The following is a 25019-nucleotide window of genomic DNA, read 5'->3' on the forward strand; positions in this document are numbered from 1 at the left end:
GAGAATTAATACTTGAAGAAGAACTCATAAGAAGTAATATGGTTCTGTGATTTTATCGAGATACCACAGTGTAATACTCGAAGGTAGTACATAATAGAGGTTGCGGAGGTGTATTGATCTGCCGAAGACAAGTGCTTTATCTAGTCTGAGAAATGAAATCAAGGAGAAAATATGATCGGAACCACGATTGCAAAGGCTCAATTCACATATACCAAATGATATTATATCACGGGAATAGCTATTATTACAAGAAGCTTCCATGATAGGATATACATCGTGTCCATGGGCATGAACACAAAGTTCAAGGTCGACTCCCACTTCTTCAATGTATAACCTTCCATTCACCTCTCGCTTTTCGAAAATGACATTAGTTGTCGAAAGTTTTACCTGGTGCAATACTAGATAATTATGACCCGTGAAATCTTTCAGGTTCACATAGAGTAAGGAAGGCACAGGTTTAACCCATCGGGTATCTTAGGAACATATACTACAAGGTTCAGAAATAGATAACTCAAGCTCGAAAGCAGAGCATCGTTGGCCATATCAGAGAATATGATTTACCAATGGCATTATGTATCAGGGAAGAACTTCTTGAGGTTTTTGTATACAAAGGACACTGTTGGATGATAATTCAATAAAGGATCTGACGGTCCATAGCGGAGCTGATGTGAGCATCGGCACACAACCAGTTGAAGAAAGAATGCAAAGGCATCAGATTATAGAACAATTGACTAACTCAAAGCTCAAATGCAAAGGAATTTATGCATTCCAAGACAAGGGATCAGAAGCAATGCTCTGATTAGGGATGGATAAGTTGAATAGCCTTAGGGGTACAATCGACGAAAATTTGATTGGTCGAGATCCATCTCATGTTTAAAATGACATCTGAGCCAGAAAGATGAATTCTAGGATTCGACTGAGGAATGCGAGCATCCTCAACATATTGAATCAACGGACTTAAGATAATAAAGACAAGGGATGTCAACAAGATTACGAGACTTATGGGATTAACCATCATGCAAGCAAGCAAGAATTTCAAGATCAATAGGCTGCTCAGGATTTTCAGAAGATCGAATGGTATTTCAAAGACTTTTGTGAAATACATGAATCAACTGGGGATGAGCGGCTACTCGGTAAGTGCGAGGAATTATCCATAGGGGCATTCAGGTGGCAAAGAACTGCAAGGCAGTAGACACAAAGGATTCTCGGAATATCCGAAGTATTTCAAGGTATCTTGTAATAACAAGACCAAATTGGAAATGAAGTTATGGAAGACAAGTGTATGTAGCTTCCCATAGGGATTTATTGGTGGTATGGAATTGCAACGACGAAGGGCACAAGGGTCTCGAGGAAACATTCTAGAGTATCTTCAAAATTTTCAGGTGCAGCAGGCGATCATCTGGACTGAAGGGGCTCACCGGGAGAAGTATTTTCGGGAACCTAAAGTTAGATTTTAGAAAAATCATTTAACCCGAGTAGAAGAGAGTTCAGAGTCCCAGAGTAAGGATCGAGGAGTAAAAGATCCTAATACCACCCAAATGGCGATGTGGGCCCGTAAGACACACAACCATGTTAGTAAAAGTTTTGCAATGTCTAGACTCGACTTCGGCCAAGGAGTGTGGAAGGGGGATTCCTACAGGCAGTCGGCTCTGATACCAACTTGTGACGCCCCCGATTCAATTGTACACTAATCATACACCCAAACGTGTACGATCAAGATCAGGGACTCACGGGAAGATATCAAAACACAACTCTACAAATAAAAAAGTCATACAAGCATCATATTACAAGCCAGGGGCCTCGAGGGCTCAAATACAAGAGCTCAATCATAGACGAGTCAGCGGAAGCAACAATATCTGAGTACAGACATAAGTTAAACAAGTTTGCCTTAAGAAGGGTACCACAAACTAGGATACAGATCGAAAGAGGCGCATGCCTCCTGCCTGGGATCCTCCTAAACTACTCCCGGTCGTCGTCAGCGGGCTGCACGTAGTAGTAGGCACTTCCCGAGTAGTAGTAGTAGTCATCATCGACAGTGGCGTCTGGCTCCTGGGCTCCATCATCTGGTCGCAGCAATCGAGTATAGAAAGGAGGAAAAGGGGGAGCAAAGCAACCTTGAGTACTCATCCAAAGTACTCGCAAGCAAGGAGTTACACTACATATGTATGCATTGGTATCAAATGGGATAAGGGTATCATATGTGGACTGAACTGCAGAATGCCGGAATAAGAGGGGGATAGCTAGTCCTATCGAAGACTACGCTTCTGGCCACCTCCATCTTGCAGCATGTAGAAGAGAGTATATGGTAAGTTCACCAAGTAGCATCGTGTAGCATAATCCTGCCTGACGATCCTCTCCTTGTTGCCCTGTTAGAGAGCGACCACCGGGTTGTATCTGGCACTTAGAAGGGTGTGTTTTATTAAGTATCTGATTCTAGTTGTCATAAGGTCAAGGTACAACTCCAAGTCATCCTGTTACCGAAGATCACGGCTATTCGAATAGATTAACTTCCCTGCAGGGGTGCACCACATTTCCCAACACGCTCGATCCCCTTTGTCCGGACACACTTTCCTGGGTCATGCCCGGCCTTGGAAGATCAACACGTCGCAGCCCTACCTAGGCACAACAGAGAGGTCAGCACGCCGGTTTAGATCCTATGGTGCAGGGGTCTGGGCCCATCGCCCATTGCACACCTGCACGTTGCGAGGGCGGCCAGAGAGCAGACCTAGCAACCTCCATTACAAAGGAAGTTGCGTTACGCGGTCCAACCCGGCGCGCGCCGCTCAGTCGCTGACGTCACGAAGGCTTCGGCTGATATCACGACGTCGAGTGCCCATAACTGTTCCCGCGTAGTTGGTTAGTGCGTATAGGCTAGTGGCCAGACTTAGATCAAATACCAAGATCTCGTTAAGCGTGTTATCTTGAAGTAACCGCGGATGCCGACCAAGGCCAGGCCCACCTCTCTCCTAGGTGGTCTCAACCTTCCGTGTCGCTCCGCCATAGTGTAACAGTCAGGGGCCTTCGGGAACTCAGGCCCACCTCTACCAGGATGGAGCCACCTGCCCCTTCAGCCCCCAACATCGGAATCACTCACGGGTACTCAACGAGCCGACCCGACTTTAGTCACCACTTGTATAGTATGCATATATGTATAAGTATATACCCGTGATCACCTCCCGAGTGATCACTGCCCGATAGTATAGCATGGCAGACGGACAAGAATGTAGGGCCACTGATGATAAACTAGCATCCTATACTAAGCATTAGGATTGCAGATAAAGGTAACAACAGTAGTAGCAAGGACAGGCTATGCATCAGGATAGGGTTAACGGAAGCAGTAACATGCTACACTACTCTAATGCAAGAAGTAGAGAGAAGAGTAGGTGATATCTGGTGATCAAAGGGGGGGCTTGCCTGGTTGCTCTGGCAAGAGAGAGGGGTCGTCAACACCGTAGTCGTACTGGGTAGCAGCGGCATCGGTCTCGGTGTCTAGCGAGAGAAGAGGGGGAAGAAACAATAAATATTAAGCAAACAGATTCATAGCAATGCATGACATGACAAGTATCGGTGCTAGGGGTGCCCTAACACGGTATGAGGTGGTACTGGTGAAGGGGGGGAAACATCCGGAAAAATATCCCTGGTGTTTCGCGTTTTTGGTCAGATGAACCGGAGGGGAGAAGTTGCGTGTTCGCCATGTTAGGGATGCGTGGCGGATGAACGGGCTGCGTATCTGGACTCGTCTCGTCGTTCTGAGCAACTTTCATGTACAAAGTTTTTCCATCCGAGCTACGGTTTATTTTATATTAATTTTAAAAGATTTAAACGAATTTTAGCATTTATTTAATTAATTTAATTCAACATTATCAAGAACAGTGCATGCTGATGTCAGCATGACGTCAGCAGTTGACCTGGTCAACCTGACATGTGGGTCCCACCTGTCAACGACTGTTTGTCTAATTAACAATAGTTAATTAGGTTAACTAATTATTAGGTTAATTAATCTTAATTAGTTAATTTAAATAGAATTAATTAAGTTAATTAATTAATTAATCAATTAATTAATTTTATTTATTTATTTATTTACTTAATTCTGTTTTTAATTTTTTTAAAATCGTTTTCGTTCACAGGGGTGGGGCCCGTTGTCTAGTGGCTCTAAGGGAGCCAACGGGGCGGGTTAGCAGGCGTCCGCCCTCTCGACAGGGCGCTTGCCTAGGCCAGCCGGGGGGCGGGGCGCAGCGGGGCCAGGGCGAGGGCTGCGGGACGAGGCCGGAGCGTGCTCATGGCGCACAGGCAGCGAGGCGCATCGGCTGCGACGAGCAAGCAGCGAGGCGTGGCTCGGCGAAATTGCAAGGCCAGGCGGGGCGACGCGGCAGTGGGGGAGGGCTGCGGGCGTGACAGAGGAGCGTAGTGGACGGCGCCGGCGCGGCGTGGCCGTGGCAGCGGCAGGCGCGGATGCACGTGGGCGAGCAGGGGGGCGAGGCGATGGTGGCGGCGAGTGGCTGCACTAGGCGAGGCCGTGGCCGGAGTGACACGCGGTCGGCAGCAAAGCGGCGAGCAGGGGCCGTGGCAAGGGAGCGCGGGGGCGCGAGCATGCACGGTGGTCGGGCACGGTGGGGCGCGCGGCCCAGGCATGTGTGGGAAGGAGGCCGCGAGCGCGGGGAGGGCGGGCGACGACGGTAGCACGCGAGTGCGGGCGACCGGAGGAGAGGGAGCTCACAGGGGTGTAGGATCCGGGGGCAGCGGTGCTCGGGGAGGTAGACGTGGATGACTGCGACGGGGTGGCAGTCCGGCAGGGAGGCGGCACGGGGGTGCGGCGCACGGCGGAGAGGACGGCGAGGCGTCCAGCGAGGAGGAGTGGTCGAGGCGGCGCGGTGCGGTCGATCCGGGCAGCGGGGTTGTCGGGGGCGACAGGGTCGGGCGAGCTGCGCGGGGCACCGAGCACAATTCCCCCGATCCAGATTGGATCGGGAAGGAGGGGAGAGCGACGTGGGAGAGTGGGGAGGAAGTGGGGTGACCGGGTGCGAGTGTGGGTATTTAGGGTTTGGGGTATGGGGGTTAGGCCATATAGGCCAGCGGGTAGCGAGTGGGCCGGCCGGCCCAGCCGGCTGGAGTAGCCAGCAGGGCCACGACCCAGTGGGGTGGGTTCTGTTTACCTTTTATTTTTGTTTCGTTTTGTTTTAGTTTTTCTTTTTCTTTTTCTTTTTAATTTTATTTTCTGTTTATTTCATTTTAAAATTACTTAGGCATTTTATAAAAATGTGTTTATTACCACATAATTACATATGCAAAATATGGCACCTCCCGAACATTTTTGTTTTAAATTTTGAAAAACTTTTATCGTTAGCCTGATTTTGAATTTTTTAATTCGAACCTGTTTCAATCTAACGTGAGTTTACCAACAGTAATCGAGGTGACGTGGCAACATTAGCTGGGTTCACTGTAGCTTAAATATCCGGGCATCACAGGTTCGGGGGAAGAAAAACCGGCGGCGTTGCTCCGGCGAGGCGTGGTGAGGGGATGCGGCAGCGAGGCGGCGGGGAGCGGCGTCGGCAGCGGCGGGAGGCGGCGCGGCGCAGGCGGCGCGAGGTGGCGGTGGCGGCTTCAGCAGGCGGCGGCGGCGATGCGGCAGGCGGCGGCTTGAGGATGGGAGGGGGCAGCGGCGCTATATAAAGGCCCCGGGGGGTGTCCGACTTGGGGGAGGGGACGCGAGGAGGAGACGGAGTCCGGCCGGACTCCAGCGGCGGCGGCTTCCGTGCGGGAGCCAGACTCCCGCGTCTCGGGGAGGCGGTGGCGGCGGCCTTGGCTGGCTGAGCTTCAGCCCAGTTGGTCGAAGAGAGTTTTTTTAATAATTTCACCGCAAAGGAAAAATCCAAAATAAAAAATAAATAAAAATCCTAAAATCCCAAAAATAATTTTCACGGTCCTCTCCTAATATTCAGGACCACGTGAACATTTTTCTGGTCTAAAATGCAGTTTCCAAAAATACAATTTCCCCCTAATTTAACCGAATAAAATCTCAAATAAAATGTAAATAAATAAATATTTTTATTCAAAATTAAATTTCCATTATTTCCTATGTTTTGAAGAAGTCATATTATCTTCTCTCATTATTTTATTTATTTTGAAATAACTGGAAAAATAATTCCAAATTTAAATCACCTTAATCCAATTTACCAATTTTGAAAATTCAAAAATTGAATTTTATGAAAACCTCCAACTCTCTCACATGGTCCTTGAGTTGCTTAAGGTCTCTAGGATCAAGATGTGCAAATAAACCAATTTCAAAAATGATCAAAATATGGATGCATATGATGACCTAATGATTAACATCCAAATTGAAAATTGGGATGTTACACCATATGAAAAACATGGTGCTACTTTGAAGCACAAGTGTGGTAAAGGATACTAACAATGCCCCTTCTCTCTTTTTATTATTTTTTATTTTTATTTTTATTTTTTTCTTTTCTTTTCTTTTTCTTTTTTCTTTCTTTTTTTCTTTCTTTTCTTTCTTTTCTTTTCCTTTTTTTCTTTTTTTCTCATTGTCCGGAGTCTCATCCCGACTTGTGGGAGAATCATAGTATCCATCATCCTTTCCTCACCGGGGCACTGCTCTAAAAATGAATACTGATCATCACACTTCTATTTACTTATAACTCAAAAGAAACAAAAATTACAACTCGATACCGATGACAAAGTATGACTCTATATGAATGCCTCTGGCATGTACCAGGATGTGCAATGATCTAGCGTAACATGTATAAAAAATGATGAACGGTGGCTGAGCCACAACTACTATGTCAGCTATATGATCATGCAAAGCAGTATGACAATGAATGCTCAAGTCATCAAACGGAAGTGGTGGAAGTTGCATAGTAATATATCTTGGAATGGCCATGGAAAAGCCATAATAGGTAGGTATGGTGGCTGTTTTGCAGAAGATATAATAAGGCTTATGTGTGATAGAGCATATCATATCATGGGGTTTGGATGCACTCGCGAAGTTCGCACCACGTCTCGATGTGAGAAAGGGCAATGTACGGTACCGTAGAGGCTAGCAAATTGCGGAAAGGTAAGAGTGTGTATAATCCATGGACTCACATTAGTCATAAAAGAACTCATATACTTATTGCAAAAGTTTATTAGCCCTCGAAGCAAAGTACTACTACGCATGCCCCTAGGGGGATAGATTGGTAGGAAAAGACCATCGCTCGTCCCCGACCGCCACTCATAAGGAAGACAATCAATAATAAATCATGCTCCATCTTCATAGCATAACGAGAGACTATACGTGCATGCTTCGGGAATCACAAACCTTAACACCAATATTCTTACTAAACACAACCATTTACTAGTACCTCCCACATATTCCATCTCTATATCTCAAAACTATTGGAAGGAATCAAACATATCATATTTAGTGATCCATAAGTTTTATGTAGGATTTTATGACTAACCATGCAATTGACCAATTCCTTTTGACTCTCTAAATAGATATAAGTGAAGCATGAGAGTTTTAATTCTTTCTACAAAATACCATGCTCTAATAAATATAAGTGAAGCAAAAGAGCATTCTACAAACAACGGTTTTCTATGTGAAGAGAAATCGGCAATCCAAACTTCACATGATATAAGTGAAGCACATAAAGCATTCTATAAAGCCATACTCAAAAGATATAAGTGAAGTGCAATGAGCATTCTATAAATCAACCATGGACTATCTCATAACAACATGGCGCATAAAAGAAAAGTGAAAACTAAATGCAAAAGACTCTCCAAGATTTTCACATATCACATGAACGAAATGAAGATGAAAACATACCGATACTTGTTGAAGAAAGATGGGATGCCTTCCGGGCATCCCCAAGCTTAGATGCTTGAGTCTCCTTGAATATTTACTTGGGGTGCCTTGGGCATCCCCAATCTTGAGCTCTTGCCTCTCCTCCTTCTCCTCATATCGAAACCTCCTTGATCTTTGAACACTTCATCCACACAAAACTCAACAGAAAACTCGGTAAGATCCGTTAGTATAATAAAGCAAATCAGCACTCGAAGTACTATTGCAAACCAATTCATATTTTGTTTTTTCATTGTAGCTACTATAATGTAACTTTTCCATAGCTTATACTACCGATAAAAATCGATAGTTTCATCAAAACGAGCAAAACAATGCATCAAAAACAGAATCTGTCTTAAACATGACAGTCTGTAGTAATATGAACATTCACCATACCTCTGGTACTCCAAAAATTCTGAAAATAGGAAAAATAAACAATTTGTATATAAAGACAGTGCAAAAAAGTTTCAGAACCATTTGATGTTTCAGTAAATTTTTTTGTAAAATCGAGCACTACAGCCAAACTTTCTGTTTTGCACTGCACAAACCAACAAGCAATCTAAACATCCTAAAGGCAAATCTTGGCACATTATTTTTATAATACAATGGAATTGTACAAGGGGATAATTATTTTTGTGAGAATTTTCATGAAAAATTCTACATTTTTTCCATGAGCATGAACACAAGTGTTCAAGGTCGACCCTCACTTCTCTAATGCATAACTTCCAATCGCTTCTCTTTTGTGAAAAGGTTTTTTAAGTCCCCCTCTATAATTTTTTTTGTTTTTGAACTTTATAAAAGCACTCAACAGAAATAAGTGACTCTCTAAAACTTCCGTGTTGTCTCCCTGGCAGCGCTTTCTTTAAATCCATTAAGCTAGGCATAAAGTGCTCAAGTAATGAATCCACCCGGATCCCAAGGTATATCAAAGCCAATTTTAATTAACAATGATTTGGTGTTTAGTAGTGAGCACAAAGCAACATATATCAAGCAATGACGAAGTCTAACTCTCTTCCTATGCATCGGCATCTCATACAAGAACAATTCATGCACATCAAGTAAAGGCCAATACATAGCATAAGCAGTTTCTTGCAATTTTATCGTGTTGGAAACATAGAGAGGCAAAGATGTAGTTCCTTTCTCATAATAATTGCAAGTAGGAGCAGAAAGCACATGCATATTATATCCATCTAAATCATCATGTGCAACGGTAAAAAGGTAACCCATCAATATAACCCTTAATAAGTGCAAACTTCTCCGATATAGTGTAGTTTGGAGAATTCAAAAAGATAATATGACATCATGCGTGGGTGAAATAGCAAAAATTTCATTCTTAATATAAGGAACAATAGCAAGTTCATATCCATAAGCATAATTTATATTGGCATCTTGGCCACAAGCATAACAAGCATCAAGTTCATCAAAAAGGGAAATTTCAAATGAATCAATAGGATCGTAGCAATTATCATAGAAATCATCCCTTGGTGCGAACGAAGGGGCATTGAATAATGTATGAGTTGAAGAGTTACTCTCATTAGAAGGTGAGCACGGGTAGCTAATCGGTTCTTCCACCGTTTGTTCTTCGCTCTCCTCCTCATCTTTTTCATCCAATGATCTCACAGTTTCATCAATTCCTTCTTCCATAGACTCCTGCAAAATATTATTCTCTTCTTAGATAGCGGAGGAGTCCTCAATATATGCATCAATATTGTAATTGTATTTATAATTATCATAGCAATATTTAAGGATAGCATGATTTTCAGGTCTATAAACTGAATCATCAAAATCTTCAAACTTTTCAAACAAAGATTCAATTTCCTAAGCACCCTTAAAAGCAACAAATTCTTCTATTCGTTCCACATCGTAATAATAATATATACCTCTAGCATAAGAAGCCAAGGTTTCATTATCATTAAATTCGCATGAATAGGAAAGGTGTGGATCGGAACTTCAATCTTAGAGCAACAAGTATCATCATATCTCAAGCATAGATTCCAAGCATACCATTGTAACATTTCAATTTGATCCCATAAAAGTTTTCCCTTTTGGGTCAACCGATAATCCCTAAAGTATTCATGTTGATCCAACGTTACTCCCATTATCAAGTTGAATGGGGTTTTCTCAGGATTATCAAAGTAGTGCATTATATTTTTCACATAACGAGCATCGAGGGTTTTAGGAGGTTCCCCGTCTCCATGAGTAGCAAGTACAATTAATTTTTTGGTGTTCCGTGTTCCATATCCATAACTAAAGATAGAGAACAACTTAGAACAGGAAATAAAAACTACTTAGTGATAAAGCGAACAAGCACACACAAGAATATTCATCCCACATTATTGCTCCCCGGCAACGGCGCCAGAAAAAGGTCTTGATAACCCACAAGTACAGTGGATCATTTGTAGCCTTCTTCGATAAATAAGAGTGTCGAACCCAACGAGGAGCTAAAGGCAGAACAAATATTCCATCAAGTTCTAACGACCACCGATACAAATCTACACACACTTGACGTTTGCTTTACCGGAAACAAGTATGAAAATAGTTTGTAGGAGTGATGCTAGAACTACTTTGCAAGAACAACACTAGAAGTACTTTGCAAGATAATAAAAGTTAAGTTTTTATTAAAAGGGTTTGTGTCAACAATAAAGTTATTTGTCCCTAGGCAATCGATAACAAGTACCGGTAATCATTCTTGTAACTTTATATGAGGGAGATGCATGAGCTAACATAATTTCTCTACTTGAATTGTATGCACTTATGATTGGAACTCTAGCAAGCATCCGCAACTACTAAAGGTCATTAAGGTCGTGAAACCCAACCATAGCATTAAGTATCAAGTACTCTTTATTCCCATATGTCATACCCCACCTACTCGGGTTTAAGTTTCCGTCACTCTCGCAACCCACCGTAAGCGAACCATGAACATATTGCAACACCCTACAGCAGGGGCCCCTCACGTTTGCGCGAGAACGGAGGGCACGGTAGGACAACACCATAAATAAAATATACAATCATACCAACCAAGATCACGATTAACCCACAGGACAAAATGGATCTACTCAAACATCATAAGATAACCATAGATTACACTACAAAAAAAGACACATCCGTGACATTTTGGGCCGAACGAATTTTTTTTCTGTCATGCTTATGACACTTCTATGATGATAATTGTGACAAAACATGGTATCATCATAGATGTGGTGGGGTCCTACTTCTATGACAAAAAATCTTGACAGAAAATGGGCTTTTCGTCCTAGGCGGGCCGGAGACGCAGCTGCATGACATTCTTTGGGCCGTCCATGACGGAAAAAACCGTGGTAGAAGCGAGGGCGAGGAAAATATCGGGGTGTTCTCGGTTACGGTGGGTGGTCGGGGCCGAGCGATGCGCGTTTCTCTCATACACGCATGTGCGTGGGTGCAAGGCGTTGGGCTCTAACTGAACCGAGCGAGGCGTCAGGCTCTAACTGAACCCGAGCGATTGCACTGCAGGCTACGCGTTACTGAACCCGAGCGATCGATCGATGGCTGTTAACTGAACCCGATCGAGCGATTCCTTCGCTACTGCTGCTAACTGAAGCCGATCGATGCTGCCTCTGGATGAATAGTGAGCGTTGCGGGGTGGGGTGGGGGGGGGTTGGATGAACAGTTCCCGGTGGGGGTGGATGAACAGGACCCCGTGGTGTTGCCTTTGGATGAACAGTCCCCCGATCGATCGAGCCGGTTGGGGCTGGATGAACAGGACCCCGTGGAGGGTTGGATGAACAGGACCACCCCATGGAGGGCAGGATGAATAGTAGATGGTGGTGGGCAGGATGAACAGTAGCCCGTGGAGGGGTGGTTGAACAGGAGCCTGTGGAGAGGGCTGGTTGAACAGTAGCTGTAGAGTAGCGCGCGGTGGAGGCTGGATGATCAGGAGCCCGTGGATGAACAGTCGCAGGTGGAGGCTGGAGGAGGTCGACGGTGGATGAACAGTAGCCTATGGAGGCTGGAGGGGTCGATGTTGGAGATGAACAGTATCCCGTGGAGTCCCATTTTGTGGTACGCCACACCCCTCCCGATGAACAGGACCCCAGTTTCGATTGTAACGCTCCAACACAAGTCCGTTTCCTCCGTTTTGCGGTACGCCACACCCCTCCTGATCAACAGGAACCCCGTTTCGACCGTAGGAGGTCCGTTTCCTCCGTTTTGCAGTACGCCAGACCCCTCCCGATGAACATGATCCCGTTTCGAACATGGCCGGTCGAACACAAGGTCGTTTCCTCCGTTCTGCGGTATGCCAGGCCTCGTTTCCATCGGTTGTTCCGTCCAAGCCCTCCCGATGAACACGACGATGCATTCCGTTCCGACCCAGATGGTTGGCTCCCCATGAACACGACGACGACACTGTTTCTCTGTTCCGACCCAACCATGTACACAAGCCCTGGCCATACGTACGCGTGAGTAGGCATTCGAGACCGCGCCTGTATGTACGTACGTGGCCGTATTTACTTTCTTGCACCTTGCGCGCCTCTGCTACGACACGTGCGTGCCACTACATCGATCAGTATGTACATACACGTTCGCGACCATAATGAAAACGCTACGTACGCTTCGACCAGGTGGGTCCCGACTGTCAGGCACTTCCTTGCATGCGAAGATGTAGCTGGTGGGTCCCAGCAGTGAGGGGGCGAATCGGTTTTTTGCCTGGACGCACTTCCTTGCGTGCGAAGATGTAGCTGGTGGGTCCCAGCAGTCAGGGGGAAATGTTTTTTTCTCGCAAAATACGGTGGCCCATCCGGTGGGTCCCCGCTGTCAGGTAGAGGAATATTTATTTCACGCGTAATAAGGAGGCACTTCCTTGCTGCGACCGTGGACCTAGCTGTCAGCCTCTACACGTACAGTCCACGTCCGATGGAAGCCGTTCCTTGACCACGTTGACCACGCCGTGCCGAGAGCACCAGGGCGGTGGACGACGGCCAGGCCTGATACGTCTCCAATGTATCTATAATTTTTGGTTGCTCCATGCTATATTATCTACTGTTTTGGACTATATTGGGCTTTATTTTCCACTTTTATATTATTTTTGGGACTAACCTATTAACCGGAGGCTCGGCCCAGAATTGTTGTTTTTTGCCTATTTCAGTGTTTCAGAGAAACAGAATATCAAACGGAGTCCAAACGGAATAAAATCTTAGGGAACGTGATTTTCTCACCGAACGTGATCCAGGAGACTTGGACCCTGCTCCAAGGAACAAAAGAGGCGGTCACGAGGGTGGGGGCGCCCCCCCTAGGGTGCGCCCCCTGCCTCATGGGCCCCTCGTTGCTCCTCCGGCGTACTTCTTCCTCCTATATATACACACGTACCCCCAAACGATCAGAACAGGAGCCAAAACCCTAATTCCACCGCCGCAACTTTCTGTATCCACGAGATCCCATCTTGGGGCCTGTTCCAGAGCTCCGCTGGAAGAGGGCCGTTATCACGGAGGGCTTCTACATCATCATAGCCTCTCCGATGAAGTGTGAGTAGTTTACCTCAGACCTTCGGGTCCATAGTTAGTAGCTAGATGGCTTCTTCTCTCTCTTTGAATCTCAATACAAAGTTATCCCCCTCTCTCGAGGAGATCTATTCGATGTAATCTTATTTTTGCGGTGTGTTTGTTGAGACCGATGAATTGTGGGTTTATGATCAAGTCTATCTATGAATCATATTTGAATCTTCTCTGAATTCTTTTATGTATGATTGGTTATCTTTGCAAGTCTCTTTGAATTATCCAATTAGTTTGGCTAACTAGATTGGTAGTTCTTGCCATGGGAGAAGTGCTTAGCTTTGGGTTCGATCTTGCGGTGTCCTTTCCCAGTGACAGAAGGGGCAGCAAGGCACGTATTTCATTGTTGCCATCGAGGATAACAAGATGGGGTTTATTTCATATTGCATGAATTTATCTCTCTACATCATGTCATCTTGCTTAAGGCGTTACTCTGTTTTTAACTTAATACTCTAGATGCATGCTGGATAGCGGTCGATGAGTGGAGTAATAGTAGTAGATGCAGAATCGTTTCGGTCTACTTGTCACGGATGTGATGCCTATATACATGATCATGCCTAGATATTCTCATAATTATGCTCAATTCTGTCAATTGCTCAACAGTAATTTGTTCACCCACCGCAGAATACTTATGCTCTTGAGAGAAGCCACTAGTGAAACCTATGGCCCCCGGGTCTATTCTCATCATATCAATCTCCATCACTTTAATATTGTTTTGCTATTTACTTTTCCTTTACTTTTTTACTTTGAATAATTTTACCAAAAATACCAAAAATATTCTATCTATCAGATCTCACTCTCGTAAGTGACCGTGAAGGGCTTGACAGCCCCTAATCGCGTTGGTTGCGAGTAGCTATCGTTTTGTGCAGGTACGAGGGATTTGAGCATGGCCTCCTACTGGATTGATACCTTGGTTCTCAAAAACTGAGGGAAATACTTACGCTACTCTGCTGCATCATCCCTTCCTCTTCGGGGAAAACCAACGCAAGCTCAAGACGTAGCAAGAAGGATTTCTGGCGCCGTTGCCGGGGAGTCTGCGCAAAAGTCAATATACCAAGTACCCATCACAATCCCTATCTCTCGCATTACATTATTTTCCATTTGCCTCTCGTTTTCCTCTCCCCCAATTCACCCTTGCCATTTTATTCACCCTCTCTCTCTCTATCCTCCCTCTCCGTTTGCCTCTTTTGCCCGTTTGCCTCTTTGTTTGCTTGTGCGCTAGTTTCTTGTTTGTCGCGATGGCTCAACCAAAAATTGGTGATCTTCACCTCAAAAGGTTAGAGGAGATCGAAAACAACGTTAGGAAGTTTATGGTTTTGCAATTTGAGCATAATAATTTCTTTAGAAACGAGCTTAAGGAACCAAAAAGTTTTATGAGTTATATGAATAGAGAGCTTGATGATATGTCTCAAGAATTTGAGGGTATAAGATCCCAGATTGCTCGTCTAGAGAAGATGACTGCTGAAATTTCGGATATGCAAGCCACCTTAGTCAATAAGATGGCCGCTAAACCGAATACCTATGAAAATCAAGATAAAGATCTAAAACTTATTGATGTGTCTCCAATTAAATCTTTATTTTGAAATATGAATCTTGATTAAACTGAATATGATCTTCCTTTACCTAGAAGGCGTTCAAAAAATTCAGAGTATTTAGATCTTAATGATGAAATTGACGAAAGTGGGATTGAAAGAAATAAAAATCTAGATGTTGCTAAACCCACTATATTGGATTTCAAGGAATTTAATTATGAAAGTTGCTCTTTAATTGATCATCGTGGAGCATGTGGGAGCCAACATGGGTATCCAGATCCCGCTGTTGGTTATTGACCGGAGAGTCGTCTCGGTCATGTCTGCATGTCTCCCGAACCCGTAGGGTCTACACACTTAAGGTTCGGTGACGCTAGGGTTGTTAGGAAGACTTGTATGTGATTACTGATTGTTGTTCGGAGTCCCGGATGAGATCCCGGACGTCACTAGGAGTTCCGGAATGGTCCGGAGGTAAAGATTTATATATGGGAAGTTGTCATACGGCCACCGGAGGGGTTCCGGGGGTCCACCGGGAGGGGCCACCTCTTCCGGAAGGCCTTATGGGCTGTATGGAGAAGGGAACCAGCCCAAGTGGGCTGGGGCGCCACACCCCCCTAGGGCCCATGCGCCTAGGGTTGGGGGAAACCCTAAAGGGGGCGCCCCCTTGCTTGGGGGGCAAGCCCCCCTCCCCTTGGCCGCCGCCCCCCCTCTAGATCTCATCTAGAGGGGGCCGACCCCCTTCCCCCTTCCCCTATAAATAGAGGGGTGAGGGGAGGGCTGCAAACGACATCCAAGGCGCAGCCCCTCCCCTCCCCAACACCTCTCCTCCACCATAAGAGCTTGGCGAAGCCCTGCCGGAGTACTGCAGCTTCATCACCACCACGCCGTCGTGCTGCTGTTGGAGCCCTCTTCCTCAACCTCTCCCTCCTCCTTGCTGGATCAAGGTGCGGGAGACGTCCTCGCTCCGTATGTGTGTTGAACGCGGAGGTGCCGTCCATTCGGCGCTAGGATCTTTGGTGATTTGGATCACGTCGAGTACGACTCCATCAACCCCGTTCTCTTGAACGCTTCCGCTCGTGATCTACAAGGGTATGTAGATGCACTCCTTTCTCCCTCGTTGCTAGATGACTCCATAGATTGATCTTGGTGATGCGTAGAAAATTTTAAATTTCTGCTACGTTCCCCAACAGTGGCATCATGAGCTAGGTCTATGCGTAGTTACTATGCACGAGTAGAACACAAAGTAGTTGTGGGCGTCGATATTGTCAATTTGCTTGCCGTTACTAGTCTTATCTTGATTCGGCGGCATCATGGGATGAAGCGGCCCAGACCAACCTTACACGTACGCTTACGTGAGACCGGTTCCACTGACTGACATGCACTAGTTGCATAAGGTGGCTGGCGGGTGTCTGTCTCTCCCACTTTAGTCGGATCGGATTCGTTGAACAGGGTCCTTATGAAGGGTAAATAGAAATTGGCAATTCACGTTGTGGTTTTGGTGTATGTAAGAAACGTTCTTGCTAGAAACCTATAGCAACCACGTAAAAACTTGCAACAACAATTAGAGGACGTCTAACTTGTTTTTGCAGCAAGTGTTTTGTGATGTGATATGGCCAAAGGATGTGATGAATGATATATGTGATGCATGAGATGATCATGTTCTTGTAATAGGAGTCACGACTTGCATGTCAATGAGCATGACAACCGGCAGGAGCCATAGGAGTTGTCTTTATTTATTTATGACCTGCGTGTCAACATAAACGTCATGTAATTAGTTTACTTTATTGCTAAAGCGTTAGCCATAGTAGTAGAAGTAATAGATGACGAGACAACTTCAAGAAGACACGATGATGGAGATCATGGTGTCATGCCGGTGACAATGATGATCATGGAGCCCCGAAGATGGAGATCAAAGGAGCAAATGATATTGGCCATATCATGTCACTATTTGATTGCATGTGATGTTTATCATGTTTTACATCTTATTTGCTTAGAACGACGATAGCTTATATAAGATGATCCCTCGTAAAAATTTCAAGAAAGTGTTCCCCCTAACTGTGCACCATTGCGAAGGTTCGTTGTTTCGAAGCACCACGTGATGATCGGGTGTGATAGATTCTAACGTTCAAATACAATGGCTGTAAGCCAGATTTACACACGCAATACACTTAGGTTGACTTGACAAGCCTAGAATGTACAAACATGGCCTCGGAACACAGAAGAGCGAAAGGTCGAGCATGAGTCGTATAGAAGATACGATCAACATGAAGATGTTCACCGATGTTGACTAGTCCGTCTCACGTGATGATCGGACACGGCCTAGTTAACTCAGATCATGTTATACTTAGATGACTGGAGGGATGTCTATCTGAGTGGGAGTTCATTGAATAATTTGATTAGATGAACTTAATTATCATGAACTTAGTCTAAAATCTTTACAATATGTATTGTAGATCAAATGGCCCATGTTGTCCTCAACTTCAACGCGTTCCTAGAGAAAACCAAGCTGAAAGACGATGGCAGCAACTATACGGACTGGGTCCGGAACCTAAGGATCATCCTCATAGCTGCCAAGAAAGATTATGTCCTAGAAGCACCGCTAGGTGATACACCCATCCCACAGAACCAAGACGTTATGAACGCTTGGCAGACACGTGCTGATGATTACTCCCTCGTTCAGTGCGGCATGCTTTACAGCTTAGAACCGGGGCTCCAAAAGCGTTTTGAGAGACACGGAGCATATGAGATGTTCGAAGAGCTCAAGCTCATGCTCGGGTCGAGAGATATGAATCTCCGACAAGTTCTTCAGCTGTAAGATGGAGGAAAATAGTTCTGTCAGTGAGCACATACTCAAAATGTCCGGGTTGCATAACCGCTTGACTCAGCTGGGAGTTAATCTCCCGGATGACGCGGTCATTGACAGAATCCTTCAGTCACTTCCACCAAGCTACAAGAGCTTTGTGATGAACTTCAATATGCAGGGGATGGAAAAGACCATTCCTAACGTATATTCAATGCTGAAATCAGCAGAGGTAGAAGTCAAAAAGGAACATCAAGTGTTGATGGTGAATAAAACCACTAAGTTGCCGCGCCCGATAAGCAGAGGTAGAAATCAGCAAGGGTAAGAAGAAATTCAAGAAGGACGGCAAGGGAGTTGCCGCGCCCGATAAGCAAGCTGTCGGGAAGAAGCCAAAGAATGGACCCAAGCCCGAGACTGAGTGCTTTTATTGCAAGGGAAGTGGTCACTGGAAGCGAAACTGCCCCAAATACTTAGCGGACAAGAAGGCCGGCATCACGAAAGGTATATGTGATATACATGTAATTGATGTGTACCTTACCAGTACTCGTAGTAGCTCCTGGGTATTTGATACCGGTGCGGTTGCTCACATTTGTAACTCAAAGCAGGAGCTGCGGAATAAGCGGAGACTGGCGAAGGACGAGGTGACAATGCACGTCGGGAATGGTTCCAAGGTCGATGTGATCGCCGTCGGCACGCTACCTCTACATTTACCTACGGGATTAGTTTTTAACCTCAATAATTGTTATTTAGTGCCAGCTTTGAGCATGAACATTGTATCAGGATCTCATGTAATACGAGATGGCTACTCATTTAAATCCGAGAATAATGGTTGTTCTATTTATATGAGAGATATGTTTTATGGTCATGCTCCGATGGTGAATGGTTTATTCTTAATGAATCTCGAGCGTAATGCTACACATATTCATAGTGTGAATACCAAAAGATGTAAGGTTGATAATGATAGTCCCACATACTTGTGGCACTGCCGCCTTGGTCACATAGGTGTCAAACGCATGAAGAAGCTCCATACAGATGGACTTTAGAGTCTCTTGATTACGAATCATTTGACACGTGCGAACCATGCCTCATGGGTAAAATGACCAAGACTCCGTTCTCAGGAACAATGGAGCGAGCAACCAACTTATTGGAAATCATACATACTGATGTGTGCGGTCCAATGAGTGTTGAGGCTCGCGGTGGCTATCGTTATGTTCTCACCCTCACTGATGACTTGAGTAGATATGGGTATGTCTACTTAATGAAACACAAGTCTGAGACCTTTGAAAAGTTCAAGGAATTTCAGAGTGAGGTTGAGAATCAACGTGACAGGAAAATCAAGTTCTTGCAATCAGATCGTGGGGGAGAATACTTGAGTCACGAATTTGGCACACACTTAAGAAAATATGGAATAGTTTCACAACTAACGCCGCCTGGAACACCTCAGCGTAATGGTGTGTCCGAACGTCGTAATCGCACTCTATTAGATACGGTGCGATCTATGATGTCTCTTACTGATTTACTGCTATCACTTTGGGCTATGCTTTAGAGACTGCCGCATTCACTTTAAATAGGGCTCCTTCAAAATCCGTTGAGACGACACTGTATGAATTATGGTTTGGGAAGAAACCTAAGCTGTCGTTTCTAAAAGTTTGGGGATGCGATGCTTATGTCAAGAAACTTCAACCCGAAAAGCTCGAACCCAAGTCGGAAAAATGTGTCTTCATAGGATACCCTAAAGAAATTGTTGGGTATACCTTCTACCTCAGATCCGAAGGCAAGATCTTCGTTGCCAAGAATGGGTCCTTTCTAGAGAAAGAGTTTCTCTCGAAAGAAATAAGTGGGAGGAAATTAGAACTTGATGAAGTATTACCTCTTGAACCGGTAAGTGGCGCAGCTCAAGAAAATGTTCCTGAGGTGCCTGCACCGACTAGAGAGGAAGTTGATGATGATGATCATGAAACTTTAGATCAAGTTGCTACTGAACTTCGTAGGTCCACAAGGACACGTTCCGCACCAGAGTGGTACGGCAACCCTGTCTTGGAAATCATGTTGTTAGACAACGGTGAACCTTCGAACTATGAAGAAGCGATGGCGGGCTCAGATTCCGAAAAATGGCTGGAAGCCATGAAATCCGAGATAGGATCCATGTATGAAAATGAAGTATGGACTTTGACTGACTTGCCCGTTGATCGGCGAGCCATAGAAAATAAATGGATCTTTAAGAAGAAGACAGACGCGGATGGTAATGTGACCATCTATAAAGCTCGGCTTGTCGCTAAGGGTTATCGACAAGTTCAAGGGGTTGACTATGATGAGACTTTCTCACCCGTAGTGAAGCTGAAGTCCGTCCGAATCATGTTAGCAATTGCCGCATTCTATGATTATGAGATATGGCAAATGGACGTCAAAACGGAATTCCTTAATGGTTTCCTTAAGGAAGAATTGTATATGATGCAGCCGGAAGGTTTTTTCGATCCTAAGAATGCTGACAAGGTGTGCAAGCTCCAACGCTCGATTTATGGGCTGGTGCAAGCATCTCGGAGTTGGAACATTCGCTTTGATGAGATGATCAAAGCGTTTGGGTTTATGTAGACTTATGGAGAAGCCTGCATTTACAAGAAAGTGAGTGGGAGCTCTGTAGCATTTCTCATATTGTATGTGGATGACATACTGTTGATGGGAAATGATATAGAATTCTTGGAAAGCATAAATGCCTACTTGAACAAGTGTTTTTCAATGAAGGACCTTGGAGAAGCTGCTTATATATCAGGCATCAAGATCTATAGAGATAGATCGAGACGCCTCATTGGTCTTTCACAGAGTACGTACCTTGACAAGATATTGAAGAAGTTCAAAATGGATCAGTCAAAGAAGGGGTTCTTGCCTGTATTGCAAGGTACGAGATTGAGCACGGCTCAATGCCCGACCACGGCAGAAGATAGAGAAAAGATGAGTGTCGTCCCCTATGCCTCGGCCATAGGGTCTATCATGTATTCTATGCTGTGTACCAGACCTGATGTAAACCTTGCCGTAAGTTTGGTAGGAAGGTACCAAAGTAATCCCGTCATGGAACACTGGACAGCGGTCAAGAATATCCTGAAGTACCTGAAAAGGACTAAGGAAATGTTTCTCATTTATGGAGGTGACGAAGAGCTCATCGTAAAGGGTTACGTCAATGCTAGCTTCGACACAGATCTGGATGACTCTAAGTCACAAACCGGATACGTGTATATTTTGAATGGTGGGGCAGTAAGCTGGTGCAGTTGCAAGCAAAGCGTTGTGGTGGGATCTACATGTGAAGCGGAGTGCATGGCAGCCTCGGAGGCAGCACAAGAAGCAGTCTGGGTGAAGGAGTTCATTACCGACCTAGGAGTCATACCCAATGCGTCGGGCCCGATGACTCTCTTCTGTGACAACACTGGAGCTATTGCCCTTGCCAAGGAGCCCAGGTTTCATAGGAAGACCAGGCATATCAAGCGTCGCTTCAACTCCATTCGTGAAAGTGTTCAAAATGGATACATAGAGATTTGTAAACTACATACGGACCTGAATGTAGCAGATCCGTTGACTAAACCTCTCCCTAGAGCAAAACATGATCAACACCAGAACTGCATGGGTGTTCGATTCATCACAATGTAACTAGAATATTGACTCTAGTGCAAGTGGGAGACTGTTGGAAATATGCCCTAGAGGCAATAATAAAATGGTTATTATTATATTTCTTTGTTCATGATAATTGTCTATTGTTCATGCTATAATTGTGTTATCCGGAAATCGTAATACATGTGTGAATACATAGACCACAACACGTCCCTAGTGAGCCTCTAGTTGACTAGCTCGTTGATCAAAAGATAGTCATGGTTTCCTTACTATGGACATTGGATGTCATTGATAACGGGATCACATCATTAGGAGAATGATGTGATGGACAAGACCCAATCCTAAGCTTAGCTCAAAGATCGTGTAGTTCATTTGCTGTAGCTTTTCCGAATGTCAAGTATCATTTCCTTCGACCATGAGATTGTGCAACTCCCGGATACCGTAGGAGTGCCTTGGGTGTGCCAAACGTCACAACGTAACTGGGTGACTATAAAGGTACATTACAGGTATATCTGAAAGTGTCTGTTGGGTTGGCACGAATCGAGACTGGGATTTGTCACTCCGTATGACGGAGAGGTATCTCTGGGCCCACTCGGTAATGCATCATCATAATGAGCTCAATGTGATCAAGTGATTGATCACGGGATCATGCATTACGGTACAAGTAAAGTGACTTGCCGGTAACGAGACTGAACAAGGTATTGGGATACCGACGATCGAGTCTCGGGCAAGTAACGTACCGATTGACAAAGGGAATTGTATACGGATTGATTGAATCCTCGACATTGTGGTTCATCCAATGAGATCATTGTGGAGCATGTGGGAGCCAACATGGGTATCCAGATCCCGCTGTTGGTTATTAACCGAAGAGGCTTCTCGGTTATGTCTGCATGTCTCCTGAACCCGTAGGGTCTACACACTTAAGGTTCAGTGATGCTAGGGTTGTAGAGATATTAGCCCATGGTAACCCGAAAGTTGTTCAGAGTCCCGGATGAGATCCCGGATGTCACGAGGAGTTCCGGAATGGTCCGGAGGTAAAGATTTAAATATAGGAAGTCCAGTTTCGGCCATCGGGAAGGTTTCGGGGGTCACCGGTATTGTACCGGGACCACCGGAAGGGTCCTGGGGGTCCACTGGGTGGGTCCACCTATCCCGGAGGGCCCCATGGGCTGAAGTGGGAGGGGAACCAGCCCCTAGTGGGCTGGTGCGCCCCCCTTGGGCCTCCCCCTGCGCCTAGGGTTGGAAACCTTAGGGGTGGGGGCGCCACCCTTGCCTTGGGGGGCAAGGCACCCCCTTGGCCGCCGCCCTCCCTAGGAGATTGGATCTCCTAGGGCCGGCGCCCCCCTAGGAACCCTATATAGAGTGGGGGGGAGGGAGGGCTGCGCACCCAAGCCCCTGGCCTCTCCCTCTCCCTCCCGTGACACTCCTCCGTCTCCCAGCGCTTGGCGAAGCCCTGCCGAGATCACCGTTGCTTCCACCACCACGCCGTCGTGCTGTTGGATCTTCATCAACCTCTCCTCCCCCTTGCTGGATCAAGTTGGAGGAGACGTCTTCCCAACCGTACGTGTGTTGAATGCGTAGGTGATGTCCGTTCGGCACTTGGTCATCGGTGATTTGAATCATGTTGAGTACGACTCCATCAACCCCGTTCTCTTGAACGCTTCCGCTCGTGATCTACAAGGGTATGTAGATGCACTCCTCTTTCCCTCGTTGCTAGATGACTCCATAGATTGATCTTGGTGATGCGTAGAAAATTTTAAAATTCTGCTACGTTCCCCAACACATGGATCATACGCACTCTCACCCTTCCACCCTTGCTAGCCTCTCTAATACCGCGCACCTTTCGCCGGTATCATACACCTACCATATACCTTCCTCGAAACAGCCACCATACCTACCTATTATGGCATTTCCATAGCCATTCCAAGATATATTGCCATACAACTTTCCATCATCTAGTTCACCATGACACATCCATCATTGTCATATTGCTTAGCATGATCATGTAGTTGACATAGTATTTGTGGCAAAGCCACCGTTCATAATTTTCATACTTGTCACTCTTGATTCATTGCATATCCCGGTACACCGCCAGAGGCATTCATATAGAGTCATATTTTGTTCTAAGTATCGAGTTGTAATTGTTGAGTTGTAAGAAAAATAAAAGTGTGATGATCATCATTATTAGAGCATTGTCCCAGTGAGGAAAGAATGATGGGACTATGATTCCCCCACAAGTCGAGATGAGACTCCGGACGAAAAAAAGAGAAAGGCCATAAAAAAGGAGAAAGGCCATAAAAATATAATAATAAAAAAATGAGAGAAAAAGAGAGAAGGGACAATGTTACTATCCTTTTACCACACTTGTGCTTCAAAGTAGCACCATGATCTCCATAGTAGAGAGTCTCTCATGTTATCACTTTCATATACTAGTGGGAATTTTACTTTATAGAACTTGGCTTGTATATTCCAATGATGGGCTTCCTCAAATTGCCCTAGGTCTTCATGAGCAAGCAAGTTGGATGCACACCCACTTAGTTTCTTTTTGAGCTTTTATATACTTATAGCTCTAGTGCATCCGTTGCATGGCAATCCCTACTCACTCACATTGATATCTATTGATGGGCATCTCCATAGCCCGTTGATACTCCTAGTTGATGTGAGACTATCTTCTCCTTTTTGTCTTCTTCACAACCACCATTCTATTCCACCTATAGTGCTATGTCCATGGCTCACGCTCATGTATTGCGTGAAGATTGAAAAAGTTTTGAAAAAGTTAGAGTATGAAACAATTGCTTGGCTTGTCATCGGGGTTGTGAATGATTTAAATACTTTGTGTGCGGAAGATGGAGCATAGCCAGACTATATGATTTTGTAGGGATAACTTTCTTTGGCCATGTTATTTTGAGAAGACATAATTGCTTTGTTAGTATGCTTGAAGTATTATTATTTTTATGTCAATATAAACTTTTGTCTTGAATCTTTCTAATCTGAATATTCATACCACAATTAAGAAGATTTGCATTGAAATTATGCCAAGTAGCACTCCGCATCAAAAATTCTCTTTTTATCATTTACCTACTTGAGGACGAGCAGGAATTAAGCTTGGGGATGCCTGATACGTCTCCAACATATCTATAATTTTTGATTGCTCCATGCTATATTATCTACTGTTTTGGACTATATTGGGCTTTATTTTCCACTTTTATATTATTTTTGGGACTAACCTATTAACCGGAGGCCCAACCCAGAATTGCTGTTTTTTTGCCTATTTCAGTGTTTCGGAGAAACAGAATATCAAATGGAGTCCAAACGGAATAAAATCTTTGGGAACGTGATTTTCTCACCGAACGTGATCCAGGAGACTTGGACCCTACTCCAAGGAACAAAATAGGCGGTCACGAGGGTGGGGGGCGCCCCCCCCCTAGGGCGCGCCCCCTGCCTCATGGGCCCCTCGTTGCTCCTCCGGCGTACTTCTTCCTCCTATATATACACACGTACCCCCAAACGATCAGAATAGGAGCCAAAAACCTAATTCCACCACCGCAACTTTCTGTATCCATGAGATCCCATCTTGGGGCCTATTCTGGAGCTCCGCCGGAAGAGGGCCGTCATCATGGAGGGCTTCTACATCATCATAGCCTCTCCGATGAAGTGTGAGTAGTTTACCTCAGACATTCGGGTCCATAGTTAGTAGCTAGATGGCTTCTTCTCTCTCTCTTTGAATCTCA

Source organism: Triticum urartu, chromosome 6, assembly GCF_003073215.2.
Source record: "Triticum urartu cultivar G1812 chromosome 6, Tu2.1, whole genome shotgun sequence".
NCBI classification, from domain to species: Eukaryota; Viridiplantae; Streptophyta; class Magnoliopsida; order Poales; family Poaceae; genus Triticum; species Triticum urartu.